General features: G+C 35.7%; 1 non-coding gene across 1 annotated transcript; it reads right to left on the reverse strand.

Annotated features, from left to right (window-relative positions):
• Positions 1-15,971: 15,971 nt before the first annotated feature.
• On the reverse strand, positions 15,972-16,078 carry LOC145141772 (small nucleolar RNA R71). Its single transcript, XR_013722966.1, has one exon. It is a non-coding gene; the product is annotated as a small nucleolar RNA R71 (small nucleolar RNA).
• Positions 16,079-19,051: the final 2,973 nt, after the last annotated feature.

Below are 19,051 nucleotides of genomic sequence, written 5' to 3' on the forward strand. Positions count from 1 at the left end.
TTATATGATATCCCAAAATGCTCCTACAGTATTTTAATTGCTTATGTTTGAGTTTCTTAAAACTTTTTGGATTTAGAGTTTGTAAGTTTTTAGATTCATTGCCCACCACGATCACTCCCAAGCACATCTTGGTCGTATTTTGAATAAATATAGTTGATCAGACTATATTTATTCCCAATACGACAGATAACTGTCCGGGTTTAACCACAATGTTCAATTCCTCCAAAAACTTTTATTGTTATTGTAATAATACACACATAGGTATGTATTTTATTTTCTTTCAGAGTATTTTAGTCCCAATGTATTTATAGTTGCATATCTTGTATGATTAGATATGTAAGTTCACTATAAACATTGCTCTGATACCAATCTGTCACACCCCCGAACCAGAATGGCGGAAACTTCCGGGGGTTGGGTGACTTCATCTTGTAATGTCATCACAGTGTATATAATTGAAACAAAACAACATCATCATCACACATACAATAATACAACCATCATTGTTTACATAAGTGTGTTGGATTATAAATTACATTCCAAAATAATAAGTGTATGATGATAACAAAAATACAACGAAATCCATGTGTTCTTGGTGACCAACCCGCTTAACGATTCCCTGAAAATACAAGTTATTTTGAAAACGTCAACATATATAATGTTGGTGAGTTCATAAGCATGTTTGTATGAAAATTTTTGTATCACTTTGTAAACACCAGAAAATCCGATATTTTCTATAAAAATGGTTTGAAATTTTTGTATCAAATATTGTATTAAAGCATGTGTGTTTTCGTTTTGAAAATGTATAAGGAGTGTATACCAGAAAATCCAATATTTTCTGTTATATGTAAATTGTAATGTATAATGTATTTTCCCAGAAAATCCGATATTTTCTGCTTGTAAAAGTGTTGTAGTCTTAAAACCCTAAGACCGAAAAATGGTATTTGTATGATTTTGCAATAGCAGAAATGTATATGTATTCCGTAAATTTACAGTGGAGTTAATCTCTATGTGAGTCGTTATAATCATGCTTGATATGACTGATCTGCCTGTCATGACGTTTTTCAGGCGTCGACTTGTTGAAGGTAAGACATTTGTCACCCTAGATTGGCCTGGTCTAGCTGTAGCGAACAGCTCAGGTGCGGGGCAGTCAACCCCGTATAGATCTATACACAAACTCTCGCTCTCCCTCCAGGAGACTCTGGTTATAACTACATGACTTAAGGTTGTACACTAGGTAGGTACGAATGAAAGAACGTCTCACAAGAACCTTTAACTAAATTTATGCGAACAGTGTAACACACTATTTAATGTTTTAAATAATGTTTCCATGTATGTATTTAGGTTACAAGGCTCAATGTGTATGTATATGAATGAATGAGACCTAATAAGCATGAATTGTGTATACAAGGTCCGTCGAGCATGTACATGGGTCACTAAGCCCACTAAACATGTAAAGAGTATACAGGACCTATCAAGCCTGTAAATGGGCCACTAAGCCCAATAAACATGTATTGTGTATACAAGGTCCGTCGAGCATGTAAATGGGTCACGAAGCCCAATAAACATGTAAAGAGTATACAGGACCTATCAAGCCTGTAAATTGGTCACTAAGGCCTAATAAACATGTAATGAATGTATCAGGCCCAATAAACATGTAAATGGACCACGAAGGCCCAATAACATGAAAATGGGTAAACAAGGCCCAATAAAAGTGAGAATGACGTAATTAGCCTGTTGGTTATTATATTGCTTGTTTTAGCTCAATTATTTATCAAAATGACATAAGAGGCCCACTTTTTGTAAAAATGACATTCTTGGCCCATTAAGCCGAAAATTTACAATTAAGGCACATTTTTGGTAAAAATGACACTTTAGTCCCATTAAGACCAAAAGTTTACTTTTAAGGGCTCATTTTTGTATAAAATGACATTTTCAGCCCACTTTTGATAGAAATAACATTTTCGGCCCAAATTTAATGGAAATGACATTTTGAGCCCATTTGACCGAAAATTTACATTTTTGGCCCATGTTTGTTTAAAATGACAATTTAATCCATAAAAAGTCAATAATTACCTTTTTAGGCCCATGAAACTGTGTGTTTCTAAATAAGACCAATTTTTGTGAAAATTGACAAGTTAAGCCCATTAAAACCGTGAAGGCCCAAATAGAAGCCTATTTTGTAAAAATTTACATTTTTGGCCCCTTTAAATAACTTTTTTGGTCCTCTCAAAACCGTGAGTTGTCAAAAAGGCTTTACTTTTTATTTATTTGTCAAATATGGCCCCTTATATGGTTTTGTTTAGTTTTCTAGTGTTCCTTGACATGTTTAATCCTTTCAACTTCATAGTAAGTTGCTTATGATGATTTAGTTTACAAACATCACCAAACTTTAGTAGATCTCGAGTTTTTATGAAGTTTTAACAAGTTTTCATAGCATAATCACAACATATAACATGAAAACACACATATACATGCATAAATACATAGATCTAACACAAAAGCAACTCGTATCCTCCCCCAAAATATAGTAAAAACTGAAAATAAGGGGATATGAACTCACCTTGGGGTTTGAACGATTTTGAAGAGGAAGAATGGAGGTTTTCGGCCTTGAGTGCTCCTTTGGAAAGAGTTTCGAAACTTAGATGGTTCTAGGAGCATATACACAAAAATGAGGTGATTATGAGGGATAAATCTTAGTATAAGAAGAAAGTGAAACTTGGATGATGATATAAACTTACCAACTTAATGACTCTTGAAGAAAAAGCCTTGAACACACACACATCACACGATTTTAGAGAAAGAAGGAAGGGAGTTTCTTGGTGTTTTAGAGAGGGATGAGAGTTGAAAATGAGATGAAGTGAAGGTGGTGTTAGTGTTCTCGGCCTTAAATAGAGAAGGAGGGGAGAAAGATTTAGCTGGTAATTACATGGTGGTTAATGTTAGTTGCATGGATACATGTTATATAATGAATGTTTGTATGTGAGGAAATAGTGAGGTGTCACCATTTAAATTACTACCACCCTTTTCTTTTTTTTTCTTTTTTTTATTGCTTAATAGGCCGATCGGATTTAGGGTGGGGGAAAAAGAAAGAGATGTTGGTCTCGTGTTTGATGTGCAATCGAGATTGTGTAGCCCAACAAGAAGTTTTTTTGGCCCATTGGGCCCACACACGAGCCTACGACCCAAAATGGTAAAAGAAATGGGTTTTTGGCCCAATGTGGTTTAATGAGTGAGTTTCGGCCCAATAAGGCCCATGATGAGTCTTATGGACCAAAAATCTATTACTTAGTGAATGTGGGTCCAACTAGGGCACAAATGAGGTTTCTTAGCCCTAAAATGCTAGTTGTGACAATCAGTGACTAATCTAGCACTATAGGTTCTTATCAACTTACACGATTTAATGAAATATGAACAATCACAAGCAAAACTTCGACTCTTACTTCCTTAAATATCCTTCTGAAACCTCCACAGCTTCGTTATCCAAATTACAGAATGAGAAGTTGAATCATGAGGGACTGAAATGCTCGAGGGGGGGGGAGAGAGAGAGAGAGAGAGAGAGAGAGAGAGGGACTCTTTGAATGTGAATGAGGCTAAAAAATGAGGATGGGCGACCCTCATTTTATAGTGTGCAAAATCCGAGGTCGCACCGTGCCCCACCTGTCCATCATATTTTCCTCTTTCGTGCACACAAGCATGAACTTGTGGAGTCAGGTAAATTTAATGCACCCTGCCGTGGTGATTTTTATAAATTCGCCAAAAATTATGAAAATCATAACTTCTTCATATGAACTCCGTTTTCGACATTCTTTATATCTACACATTCGTATCGACGTCTACTATAACTTTAATGTTGAACCTTTGGGTAAAAAGCAATATATTTCACTTACATTTTTATAAACAAAGACTTATATTTATTAACTGCTATAAGTGAAAGCGGGTGTTACATAATCACTACACTAATATTTTTCATAGGAATAGGAATGAGGTCTATTGGAAACCTCACCTTGATGATCTCTATTACACAATCACGGAAAACCCTCAAAGTTGAAACTGTATATTCATCGACTACCTCGAACACTATTAGGTGGTCCAATGCTCTGAGAGCAACATCAAAGCTTCTACTGAAGGCAAGTGAAATAAAGGAACGACTCGCCCCAGAGTCAAATTATACTAACAAGGACATAGAATTGATAAGGAACATACCTAATCACATACACAACAATAAGTACAAAAAGGAAAGAGATGCATAAATTATAATTGAATACATACCAATAACAATATTTGGCGTTGCTCTAGCCTCCTTTGTTGTGAGCTGGTAGTACCCATGGCCTTCGGGGACTTAGCTCTCCTCTAGCGACCGTCATTGATCCTCAAATTTGCAATCGCTGGAGTATGCATTGTGCCTGATGCGAGTAAAGGACAATCGACATTAAAGGGGTCACCTGATTGTAGTTGCAACACAACCACAAAACGTGCCTGCAATCGATACTATAGTGTCCCTCCTTGCCATGTTTGTGGAATCCAGTTCCCTAACACAGTCCATCATACATCTTCCCATACTTGCCATACATGAGTCCCTTCTGTCCCCCAATACATGAATCAACAGCCTTGAATTTCTTGGTTGGTATCGATGCGTCTGAACTTGAGTCTGCTTCCTCTTCTTCTGAGACTCCAACTCCAACTCCCGTTTCTGGTCTACCTCTACCATCTCGTCAAGTATCTGGCATCCGGGGACACCAACATACTCTCAAATATTGGTCATCAACATGTCAGAGTATTGCAACATCTTTAACTCCTTCATCGTTGCATATTGAGGGTAGGACAACGCATTTCTCTACATTTACTAGTGATCTCATCCACCAACTTTGTGGTTAGCTTGAGATCCAAATACTCTCGAGCCATCTGATGCACCTCAATCAAAGGCACATTCTCTATGAAAAAATTGGTTATGAAATCTTCTCATGACATAGTCTAAATAACAGTCAACCCAAGGGCCTGAACCATCTGACCCCATTAAGCTCTAGTTTCGTTCGACAATAGGTTCACTCGAACCTAAGCTTTTCCTCCTCTAGGAAAAAGCTAGTAAGGAAGGCTCTTTCTACATAAGTGATCCAATGAATGCTAAATATTGGCTCCTCCCTCCCAAAAACAAGGAGGCCAACAAGTAGAGAAGTCACGGTATCTTACATCTCGGGTCCTCGATCGACCGACTCCAGTAGCGGTATGAGCAGACACATATAACATATCAAACATGGTTGTCAACTCATCCTTGATCCTCCCAAACATATTGGGCAGATCCACCAGTATGACCCTATAAACCTCAGATGCGACGAAATCATGTAGGTCCATATCACCTAGACCTGGTCCTCCCTGTCTGTCAATGCCCATAATCGAAGCCGATCCACCAGCCCCCTGACGATTCATCACCATGCTGTTGGAAATAAATGGGAACATGTTATAATGAATTCATAGTTCTAACCCACACTATTACTCAACTATAAGATCCATAGAAGCCTTATGACCCCTCTTGATCCAAGTACATATCCTTTGCTTCCGAACGCGCGGGCCCGTACTACCTTCCACACCTATCCATACTCATACCAAGAATTGCCCAAAAGTTCCACGTCATCCCAAATGACCACCACTAGGTGTCCCAAAATACATGTATGTGCCTACACGAGCACATACTACTAACCTTTTTAGACATTCTCTAGGATTCCTCCCTCTATTTCTCTTGTGCCACTAGAAGTTCCTACTAATGTCGACAATCTACTCATAAATTCAAGTCGTGCCTAACCAAGGATTAGATAGATGGTCGAATAAGTGATTCTACCTTAAGCCCACAACCAAACAAGGAACAAGAAGTAAGGATAAATCAATAATTCAAAGTCTATTTAATATTAATCGTGTACAACTCTAAAGAATTCACTTAACAACTAGTTAACATTAGCATGAACTTCAAATAACACATAATAAGAAAATTCTAAAGCAGCAAGGAATCTTATAAATTAGGCAATTTTAACATGTAATTCTTAAAAGGATCGTTAGCCTACATATTAGCATTCATTTCTAATAGTTCACATATCAACAAATATAGCAAGTATTGATATACTGAGAATCACATTCGTTTCTGAGTTGTACCTAACTATATGCATCGTATCTTTACACCATTTTATTAAAAATCTTTTTCAAAAAGGTTTACAAAATCTTTCAGAGCATATTTTGAGTTTTGACTCACATGAATGTTCTTCCAAATCCCTCAAACCAAAGCTCTGATACCAACTTGTAACGTCTCAAAATTTAAAAGAAAAACATAGGGCTAAGCCACAACGGAACAAGTAAGGAGCTTTATAACTTACAGTGGTCCAGAATGTGATGAAGTAGCTGGATCTATCTTGGATCTAACTTTTTCTTGCACCAAGATGGACTTCCTTCTCCTTTAAGCTACAGAACAAAGACACTAGAGCTTAAGAACATATGAAATGGATGCTAGGGTTTCGAGTGGGACATTTGTGAAGAATAGGGGATGCCAAATGAGGCAACCCTAGGGTTTAGTACCTTTAAATAGGGACCAAGGCCCGAGAAATTAGGGTTTCTCTGACAACTAGGGAATGTCGCGCCATCAATTAGGCAACTCCACGACCGACATGCACCCATGCCCATTGTGCCCTCTATGAGGCGTGTCGTGTTTCAGCTAAACACCACCCTCCAAAATGCAAAATGAAATACTAAACAATTAAAATACATATCGGGAATCGGGTGTTATAAAAAGGATTACTTCTTGGCAAATACTTGTATGGATATTGACATTGTGATTTGAAATTGTTATATTACTTACCACACTAGATTGTCTAATATGTGTTTTATGGTTGCCATGTATTCCAGGATCTTGCACAAAGACATAGATGGAGAAATGCAAGCAATAAGAAGGACATGGATTGGACGTATCGTTTGACTTGACTTGTTCTTGTTACTTTTAGAATGGTTGTGATATGTTTGCTCACCCATTGTGTATGTTTTGGACACAAATTTTATGGTTTTTGATAACCAAGCTTTTGTAATATGATGTTATATTTTTGAAAGATTTCAATGACTTTAAAATGTATAAAAAAAATGGATGTTGTAGTTGCAACAGTTGATTGACTTTACTTTGGTGGAGACGATCACTTCACGGTCTCAGCATTGAGAACCATTATCGACGGTAATTCTCTTCGGGGTGGTACTATTGCAACCAGGTGGAATAAGTATCTCCCACAGAAGATGAATATATTTTATTGGCTTTGTGGTCTCTGTAGATTGCCTACTCGTCTAATGTAGATTGCCTACTCGTCTAAAGTTTGATACAAAAGGAATTAATGTTCCTTTGATGCTATGTGGTGTGTGTAATTCGGAAATGAAAGAACTCACACATCTTATTATTACGTGTGAATTCGCCAAAGACGATTGGGCATTTGTTACTAAATGGTGTGATATTCTTGTTCTTGTTTTCAACACGGTGGAAGAGGTGGTACAACATATCGCAGTTAATTTTTTAATGACCAAGTGGCTAGCTTTGGAATCGAGTACTATGACTAAATGGTAGATTATGTGGAATTTTAGAAATATCATCTTATTTAGTCGGAGTTATGTTATTCGTTTGAGTGATTATTTTTGTAATTGGTTTTTGTTTCGGAATATGAAAAATAGCATTAGTTGGAAAGCTTGATTATTAATACCTATTCTTTCGATTCCTTTATAGTGTTTTGCTAGCATTTTCCTAATATTATATTAATAAAAAAATCGGTCTTTTAAAAAAAAGGTTCTAATATATCTTGGAGAGTCGTTAGTTCTTTAAAATAAACATGACAAATAATGAGCTTGAAGGTCGAGATAAGTTACTCAATTTGTGGACCCCCAATAGTGCTTTGAATGGAACAGTCTAGGGAGATAAGCTTTAAAGTCAAGAAATCAATTTTCAACTTATCATAAAAACTCATACTCATCATGATTTTGTATACGATCAACATCTAGACTCCACACAAAATTAAGCATCCTCTATTTATTTGCATACCCCATTCTCACCAAAATCATTGTCAGAGCGCCAGAACCAACCTACATAGCAAGATTTTTCTTTTAATAATAATGATTATTTAAGACAATGAAAATAATTATATAAAAAACCTAAAACTTTTACCTCCAGCTTGTTGGTGATGTCATTTGCACCAACGATGATATCATTGACGCTGATGTTCTTCGATGTATGATGAAGTAGCTCATGTGCAAGATTCTTATAAAAAACATGATATGAAACATCCTCCACTTTCATCCCAATATTTTGTCAAATTACCTTTTAGAAAGGACAGGCAAGGTAAAAGTTTTGCATGTTGTCTGTCTGACACAGACATAAGTGATCGAGAATCTCTTCTTCAAAAATAACAAACAATATCTTAAAGTCCAACCAGGCCTTCTGGACACTATACCTTTAATAATAAGTATCTAGGAAAAATGACTTATATGGGTAACTATGTTTCAAAATCGTTCAAAAAATACCATTCAAGTTTGGTGTGTCCAAAAAACACCATCCAAATAAAGCATTTGTATAAAAAACACCAACGAAGTACATTCTTTGTTCAAATTTGACATTTGGTAACCGGCAATTACCGTAAAAAATAAGTAAAGGAAAAAAACAATAGGAAATGACTCAAAGAGGTAACTATGTTTCAAAATCGTTCAAAAAACATCATCCAAGTTTGGTATGTTCAAAAAACACCATCCAAGTAAACTTTTTGTACAAAAAACACCAACAAACTATATGTTTTGTTCAAATATTACCCACCGGTAATTGGTTCTTACAGGTTAAATGATAACTTGGCTTAACTATTATGACATGGCATAATAATGATTGACAAAACAATAAATGATATATTCCTCCTTTAAAAACCGATTTAGGGTTTCTTCATGAACGAATGACTTCTTTTTCTCCTATGATTGCTCTTCTTCTTCTAAAGTGATGATCTCGAACTCAAGTCCAAAACCCTAACTCTTAACTTAAGGCAAACAGGGCTCCTTTACCCCTGCCTCAATGGCCCTCCCTCCCCCTAAGGCCCAAATCCATAAAAAGCCCAAAAAGGCATTCAAGCCCAACTACAAGGCATCTAAGGCCTAATATGGCCCAAGAACCCCCAACATGGCCTTAAGCCCAAAAAATGACTTGCTACAATCAGGTGGGCCTGATGCCTAACTTAAACAAGTCCATTCATACGCCCAACATATGTTGAAGCCTCTGCGATCTGGATTTTATGCAAGTACGCCCGGCGTACTCCTACGTACGCCCATCGTACTCGGCTAGGCTCAAGAACCGTCAATCTTCCAAAGGCCATAGCCCTCGGTATGGTTGTCTGATGCCTAAATTAGCTCTCGTAGATATAAAGAATGACGAAATCACACTTAGAATGAAGAAGTTATGGCCTTCGGAAGATTGGCGGTTCTTGACCCTAGCCGAGTACATTGGGCGTACGCTAGGAGTACGCCGGGCGTACTGGCTCGACATCCGGATATGATGGGACTATGCACAGACTTGTTTAAGTTAGGCCTCGAGCTCACCTGATTGTAGCAGGTCATTTTTTGGACTTAAGGCCATTTTGGGGGTTCTTGGGCCATATTAGGCCTTAGATGCCTTGTAGTTAGGCTTGGATGCCTTTTTGGGCTTTTTATGGATTTGGGCCTTAGGGGGAGGGAGGTCCATTGAGGTAGGGGTAAAGGAGCCATTTTTTCCTTAAGTTAAGAATTAGGGTTTTGGACTTGAGTTCGAGATCATCACTTTAGAAGAAGACGAGCAATCATAGGAGAAGAATAAATCATTCGTTCATGAAGAAAACCTAAATCGGTTTTTAAAGGAGGAATATATCATTTATTGTTTTGTCAATCATTATTATGCCATGTCATAATAGTTAAGCCAAGTTATCATTTAACCTATAAGAACCAGTTACCGGTGGGTAATATTTGAACAAAACATATAGTTTGTTGGTGTTTTTTGGTACAAAAAGTTTACTTGGATGGTGTTTTTTGAACATACCAAACTTGGATGGTGTTTTTTGAACGATTTTGAAACATAGTTACCTCTTTGAGTCATTTTCCTATTGTTTTTTTTCCTTTACTTATTTTTTACCGGTAATTGCCGGTTACAAAAGGTCAAATTTGAACAAAGATGTAATTCGTTGGTGTTTTTTGTACAAATGCTTTACTTGGATGGTGTTTTTTGGACACACCAAACTTGAATGATATTTTTTGAACGATTTTGAAACAAAATTACCCATATAAGTCATTTTCCCTAAGTATCTATGAGCTCACACGAGGCATCAACTAGCAAAGCACACCAAAATTTAAATGGGTCAACAAAAAGTTGATGAGTACACAAAGATTTTTAAATGAAAAAACTAAAAAAGACTTTAAATATGAAAAATACATAAAATGTAAAGGATCCAATACATGATGATTAATCTTATAAGTTGCAAAGAAACGGTTACACGAATTTAATAACATATAAATAACTGAAAAAATCACTAGAATCGTTTTGGTAGTTTGTTACACTTTTGAAATCTCTTAACCTTTTAGCTTATAAGAAAAAACTCTTGAAATAAAACTTTGTTCAGCAATACCAATTTATATCTTTTAGCTAAAACAAAAAGTTTAAAATTCAAATCTACTTCAAATAACCTTTAACAAAAAGCGTTATTTTTTTATTTATTATTTTTTTTTATTTGTAAATTGACTTAGTTACCTTTTTAAAAATTAATGAGGTGTTTTATAGAAGTCATTTTATGTAATTTACATGTTTTAAAAGTTTTTAACTATTTTTGTCAAACACTTATATACAAATAAAAGTTTTAGCTTCTAGTTATCAACTATCAATTACTATCTACCGGCTACTAGCTTCCAGTTTTTAGTAACTCTGACGAACATGCATTTTATTAAACACTTCTAAATATCAAACACATCCAATATAAAATAATCAGTTAAATATGGCTACTAAAATAACAGTTAAAAATAAATAAATTGTAGAATTTCATATATACCATAAATAAAAAGCTACCATTATATATATATATATATATATATATATATATATATATATATATATACGGATAATGACTTAAAAGGGTAATATATTTTTCGATTTGTACACATTTGGTCACTGAGTTTTTTTTTCGTACACATTTACCCTTTCAACTTGTTAAACTGTACACATTCAGTCCTTATGACCGGCTACTCCAAGTTAGCCGATAAAAATGAATTAATAGGGTAATATATTTCTTATTTTGTACATATTTAGTCCTTCATATTTTTGTACACATTTAGTCATTAATATTTTTTTAGTGCAAAATAAATCATTTTTGTTTTTGTACTCATTCAGTATTTATCAATGATTTTTTTAGGTTTTTATTACAACTTCTTACGTGGGACAATCATTAATGAGATATTTTGGGGCTTTTGATGCTTATGTCCATCGCGATCTCGACTACTTGGTTGCTTAGGTCATATGTTCTGAACGTCATAACTTCTTCATACATCTCGAGTTTTAATGATATTTATATCCATACGTTCGTATTTTAGTCTACTACAACTTTCATTTAGATTACTCCGGTTAAAAAGTAATATATTTTTACTTACGATCTTTATATCCATACGTTTTTTGTGAATACATGTATGTATGTTTTTTTATAAAATCGTAAGTAAGAATATATTACATTTTAACGGAGTAATCTTAACAAAAGTTATAGTAGACTCAAAAAACGAACATGTGGATATAAAGATCGTTAAATATGATATCATATAAAGAAGTTACGACGTTCAGAACACAAGACCAAAGTCAAATCAGAAGACCTACGCAACCAAGCAGTCGATATCGCGATGGACATAAGCATCAACAACCCCAAACACTTTATTAATGATTGTCACACGTAAGATGTTATGAGAAAAACCTAAAGAAATCATTCATAAGTACTGAATGAGCACGAAAACAAAAATGACTTATTTTGAAACAAACAAAAAATATTAAGGACTAAATGTGTACAAAATGAAAAATATATTACCCTATTATGTTATTTTCCCGGCTAACCTAGAGTAACCGGTCATAACGACTGAATGTGTACAGTTGAACAAGTTGAAGGGGTAAATGTGGACAAAAAAAAACTCAGTGACCAAATGTGTACAAATCGAAAAATATATTACCCTTTTAAGTCTTTATATATATATATATATATATATATATATATATATATATATATATATAATAATAATGAAATTTTTGGTAGGAAGGTAAGAAATTTTGTATATATACATATTTTTTAGCAAACAAATAAAATGAATCATTAGACTATTCAAAAGTAAGATGATTCACAAGAAAAAAATCACATTCATTATTCATTTTTAAGTAAATCAAGAAAAAATTCACTTTTATGACAATTTTAGCGAATATCAACAAAATCATGATAAAAATGAATCATCGATATGTTTTTTTGGGATTTTTTTTTGTGAATTATGTTATTTTTGATTCATCTACTGATTCAGTTGTTTTGTTCTCCAACAAAACATGCCGAAAAAAAAACTTCTTACCTTCCTACCAAAAAATATTTCTTACAGAATCTATATATATATATATATATATATATATATATATATATATATATATATATATATATATATATATATATGAGAAAATGAATATACCTTATAGGAGTATATAAGCTTAGGTACACCAACCCTAGAATACTACATCATTTTGTATCATATATGCATTGTAATCGTCCAAAATTTTTAAACATCAACCCTTAACTTGATTTACTTCCAAAATTTTCAGATTTTCTCTTTTATCTTCCTCCTAGATCACATTATTATGTCGAACACCTATTGCGCTACATATACTATAGTTGCAAATAAAAGTGATGTAAGAGAAAGATAATGGTGAAATCCCTAAAAAGCTTGAAAGTAAATCAAGTTATGGACCAATTACAATGCATGTATAATACAAATGACGTAGTATGTTTTGGTTGGGGTATCTAAGCTTATATACTGTTGTAAGGTATATTCACTTTCCCATATATATATATATATATATATATATATATATATATATATATATATATATATATATATATATATATATATATATATATATATATATATATATATATATATATATATCAATGCCTTTCTGGTGTTTTTTGTGATAGAGGTTTCCACCAATATTTTATATGCTTGGTTGATCTAAATGCTTTTGCTTTTATCACTACTATTTGTAAAAAGTGTTTCTAGTAAAGAAGCAAAAGAAAGAATGGAAAACTATCTTATTAAATAAATCTGATTTATTTTCGTTTAATTACTTCAAAAAATTCACTGAGTTTTGAAACCTCAAAAGACCATGTGATTTTTTAATCACCTTCTTTGAATCGAGTTAATGTTTACATGCCAAGTAATTAAAACCGCAACCATAGTAAAATGTGGAGATCAATATCCCATTATCCAAAATTTTAACTCAAAATGGAAGAAGCTACATGTTAAGCAATAAGAGAATGATCAATACTTTCGTTGTGGGAACCACAAACGGGACATAATAATGAATCAACATATATCCCTTCTTCATATAAGTTAACTTAAGTACTTATAAAGGCTACAAAGAATATTGTTGAACTTGTATATTTCATATGTGCATATTTAATCATATATTTTGTATAGAATCTTAATACTTTTTGGCTATTTTATTGCGATTAATGAACAAAAGGTGCTTAATTATGTTTGAATTGTATTTTCAGCCTAAAAGACATGCTCGGAAGCAAAAGGAAGCAGGACTAGCTATTGGAAGCAATGGAATTGACGAAAAAAGAAAAAGTGTCAAAATCATTAAGAACTCGGCGAGTCAATTCCTGGCTCGACGAGTCATGAAGAACATTCGCGAACATAGAAGTCATTGCCGTACACGGATTTTTAATGAAGGACTCGGCGAGTCGGTCCCTGGACTCGACGAGTCAACCCAAATCTATAAATAGAGACTTTGAGATCGATACCCGTTTTTTCTCATGAAACTTTGGAGGCTAAGCTGCGATTGAAGGTGCTGGAAACCAGAGAATCAACCCTACATTCGTTTTTTAGGAGAATCAAGGCAATTTAGGTTTACTCTTTACTTAATCTTTTGTTTGAACTATGTATGAACCAATTGATTTCGTTTTTGAGTTAGTTTCTGCTGTAATCATGAGCTAAGACTCATATCTTCTGTTTAGGATAGATGATTTTGTGAATATGGTTTGATTTTTGTGGTTGGATTAATTTAATTTGGTGAATATTGTTTTGTTAAGCTTGTTAAAGAACCTTATGTGTTAACAACAACTATTTTCTGTTAATTAACCAGTAAATTAAGTTGCATGAACATCTCTTAATTGCTAATCTCTTATGATTTATGTGAAAACATTGTTATATACGTAGGAATAACGAACGTGAAACTAGGGTTAACTAGGGAATAAGTAAGTTAATGTGTGAGCTTGTGTGACGAACCATCAACAAGAGGTTAGTTGAACGACCAATTCAATTAGCTACTACAAGTCTTACTTAACCCGAATCAATAAACTAAGAAATTAGTTAATTTAACCAACTGGCCATTGATTGAATTGATGTGTTTTATAAGGATTAGTAATAGCGAACGTAAACCTAATCACCCTAATCGGTAGCCAATGCTAAGTAATCCATTGCACTTGCCATAAAAATCAACCATAGGAACAAATGATTCAAACGTGAACAGAAGTCTCCTTAATTATTGAATTTAGTTGAATTTTTGTTTGTTTAGCTGTTAATTGCTTAGTTTAAGTGTTAGTTAAGTTTCTAGTCTTGTAAAACTAGAGAAAACCCTTTCCTTTATTATTTGTTTTTTAGATAATTCTAGTAGTTAGTTTAATTGTCGTTCCCTGTGTTCGATACCCTGCTTGCTAGATCTATACCACCAATTGACAGGTACACTGCATTTTGTGTGTCTAATTTACATTAAAAAGTAGGAATACAACTAGTTCGTTTCACACACATCAAGTTTTTGGCGCCGTTGCCGGGGAACGGTTCTAAAAATTAATTTAATTGCTAGTGTTATCGATCATTTGTGTAAGATTTATCTTGCACAAAGTTACTGTTTTAATTAAGTTAGTTAATAGGTTTGAGTTTTAGTTTTCAGTTTTTAGGATTTTTAGTTCAAATTTTTTACTGTTTTAGGAGTGAACTCGCCGTGTCCCTACGAACCGACTCGATGAGTCCATCGCTGATTGCACATTTTCGTTTTTAGTTCATTTTTGTTCTTTTTACGCGTGTTTTCTGTTTTGATTGCAGTACGTTTATGACCCGAGGATCAGGCACACCCTTGTTCCCACCGCTCGAAAACCCGAAATCCACTCTTAGGAAGGACAAGAACAAACCCGTAGAATCATCTTCAACACCAAAGAAGTCACCTATTAAGATCCTCAAATCAGCTTTTAGCAAGAAAAAGGGTCAGAAAGTTGGAGAATCCAGCAACACGAAGAAAGATACCGAGTACGAAACCGAAGGAGAAGGAAACGAATCCGAATACGAAGAAGGAAGCGACATAGAAGGCGAACTAGCTAACACCATGGCTACATCGATGAAGTTCCCATGGGCGAATGGAAGAAAAGGATGCGTGATGAATTTCCCATGGGCGAATGGAAGAAAAGGGCCACATACTCGCCCAACTTAAGGAAATCCAATTCTACGGGAAAGATCAAGCGGACGCATACAAACATCTAGACGAGGTCAACGATATAGACGACTACTTCAATGTCCCTAATGTGGCTCGCGACACCGTTTTGCTTCGTATGCTACCAGTCACATTCAAGGGAGCTGCGAAAGATTGGTTGAAATCACTCCCTCCAGGATCCATCACTACTTGGGCTAAGATGCGTGAGGAATTTATTGATCAATTTTGCCCTCCATCAAAGATAGCAAAGTTGAAGAAATCCATAGCAAACTTTGAGCAACAAGCTGGCGAATCACTTTATGAGGCGTGGGAGAGATATAAGGGCTTATTAAGGAACTTCCCACATCATGATCTAAACAGCCAACAAGAAGTCTCCATTTTCTATGATGGAGTGAACGTGAAAACTAGGCAGCTCCTTGATTCGCAAGGACCAGTCACAAAGAAGCCACCCTCGGTGATAAAGCAACTAATTGAAGAATTCTCTAAGCACTCTAGATAATATCATAACCCAAGGAATGACTTAACTCGAGGGGCAGTGAATTCTATTACCGATGACATGGCAGCAATGATGGCAAAATTGGAAAGCATGGATCGAAGAATGACTAAGATGGACCAATCCATCCATGCCGTTAGAGTGGGATGTGAAAACTGTAGAGGGCCTCACCTTACTAAAGATTGTGACCTTGACGAGAACGGGAACCGGAAAGTACAAGTGTGCTATTCAAGTGGTGATAGGTATGATGATAACTGGCGAAAACCCAAGAAAGAATGGCTACCATATGATGAGTACAAGAAGGCAAAGGAGGAAAAGTATAAGCAAAAAGAAAGAGGTTTTTATCAAAGAGAGGAACCAGTGCAAGAAAAGAAATCAGACTTCGGAATCAGCAAAACATGTTGAGAGAACACCAAATTATGATGAAGGATCAACAAGCTCTGCTTAGGAATCAACAAGCATCCATTCTCAACATAGAAAAGCAGCTGGGTCAACTTGCACAACAAGTGAACGAGAGATGACCGGGTGGACTTCCTAGCAATACCGAAAGCAATCCGAAAGGCGCACATATTATCATAGTAACAACTAGGAGTGGGAAGATTATAACTCCTCTGGCCCCTATTCAGAAAGAAGATCCTAAGTTGGTGCAAGAGGAAGAAGCAGAAACTGAAGAATCACAAATTCCCGATCCGACTCGCCGAGTCCCAGATAGGAACTCGACGAGTCCCCCACCTGAACAGAAAATCAAACCTCCTGTTAAGCCATATCAGCCTCCACTGCCATTTCCAGCTCGAGCCATACAAGAAAAGCAAGATGTTGATTACCAAAAGTTCCTGGAACACATAAAGGCCCTTCAAATTAATATGCCATTCATTGAGGCGGTCGCACAAATGCCTAAATATGCCAAATTTCTAAAGTAACTTCTAACTAATAGAAAGAAGATGGAAGAGGTGAAGAAAGTGGTCTTAAATGAAAGTTGTTCAGCTGCCATGTTGAACAAATTACCTAAGAAGAAGGGTGATCCGGGAAGTTTGACATTGCCTTGTCAATTCGGAAATCTAGCAACTATTCATGCACTAGCTGATTCGGGGGCAAGTGTAAATCTCATGCCATATTCATTCTTCGAGAATTAGATCTTCCGGAGCCAAGGCCAATTCGAATGGCAATTCACTTAGCAAATAAAACGGTCACATTTCCAAGGGGAATATGCGAAGATCTATTGGTAAAAGTTGATAAGTTTGTGTTCCCCGCGGACTTCATAGTACTAGACATGGAAGCGGATCCTCAAGTCCCGATCATACTTGGAAGAGCTTTCCTCAATACCACGAGTGCTATAGTAGACATGTGAGATTCTAAACTTACCCTTCGGGTGGGAGACGAATCAGTTACATTTGGAGTTGATCAAGCCATGAAGCATGCAAGGTTTAGTGATGATACGACATTTTCGGTTGATATGTTGGAAGAATTAATGGAAAAATGGAAAGAAGACAAGCCAAACAATTTTACCACTGCCTTCGAAGATGATTTTTATGCTGAAAGATATATAAATGAGATAGAGAGACTGCTCGAAGAAGCTGAATACGATGAACTAATCAGAAGTGCAGAAGACTCGACTCGCCGAGTAGCATCCATCGACTCGACGAGTCTGTTCGAGAAATCACGATCAGACGGGGATTTTGACATGGACTCCACGAGTCACCTCTCTGGACTCGACGTGTTCAGTGTACAAAACACGAGATTAGAACTGAAAACTTTACTTGATCATTTGGAGTATGCATTTATTGAAGAAGGTGAACAAAAACCTGTTATTATAGCTTCTGACCTCACCAAATCTGAAAAAGAAGAGTTAGTCCATGTCTTAAAAAAGAGAAAGAGTGCCATTGCATGGAACATCACTGATATCAAGGGGATAATCCCTTCTTATTGCTTTCACAAGATCAACCTGGAAGAAGGAGCAAAGCCGGTAGTGCAACATCAAAGGCGGTTGAACCCAAACATGCAAGAAGTGGTCAAGAAGGAGGTGGTCAAGCTTTTTGATGCGGGGACCATATATTCTAGTTCCGATAGTCCATGGGTTAGTCCTGTTCAAGTGGTACCCAAGAAAGGAGGGATGACGGTAGTGACAAACGAGAAGAACGAGCTCATTCCAACTCGAACGGTAACCGATTGGCGAGTGTGCATCGATTATCGAAAGCTAAACGATGCCACTCGTAAAGACCATTTTACCCTTCCTTTTATTGACCAAATGCTTGAAAGATTATCTCGCCATAGTTATTACTGTTTCTTAGATGGATTTTCGGGTTACTTCCAAATACCCATAGACCCAACTGACCAAGAAAAGACTACTTTCACTTGCCCAAATGGGACTTTTGCCTATCGCCGCATGCCTTTTGGGTTATGCTATGTGCCCGCGACCTTTCAAAGGTGCATGACGGCGATATTCCATGACATGGTCGAAAAGTTTATGGATGATTTTTCCTGTTTTTGGATCTTCCTTTCATGATTGTCTTGCTAACATTGACTTGATGCTTGCTAGGTGTGAAAAGACTGATTTAGTTCTTAATTGGGAAAAATGTCACTTTATGGTTAAAGAGGGTATAGTCTTAGGTCACAAGGTATCCAAGGCGGGGATTGAGGTGGACCGGGAAAAAATTGATACAATTGCTAAATTACCCCCACCAACCAATGTGAAGGGCATTAGGAGTTTTTTAGGACACGCGGTTTTTTACCGCCGCTTTATAAAAGATTTTTCTAAAATAACTAGACCTCTAACTCAATTACTTTTAAAAGACGCACCTTTTAATTTTTCTAAAGAGTGTCTAGCTGCATTTGAA

Source organism: Lactuca virosa, chromosome 9 (assembly GCF_052849685.1).
Source record: "Lactuca virosa cultivar CGN04683 chromosome 9, Lactuca_virosa_CGN04683_v6, whole genome shotgun sequence".
NCBI lineage: Eukaryota > Viridiplantae > Streptophyta > Magnoliopsida > Asterales > Asteraceae > Lactuca > Lactuca virosa.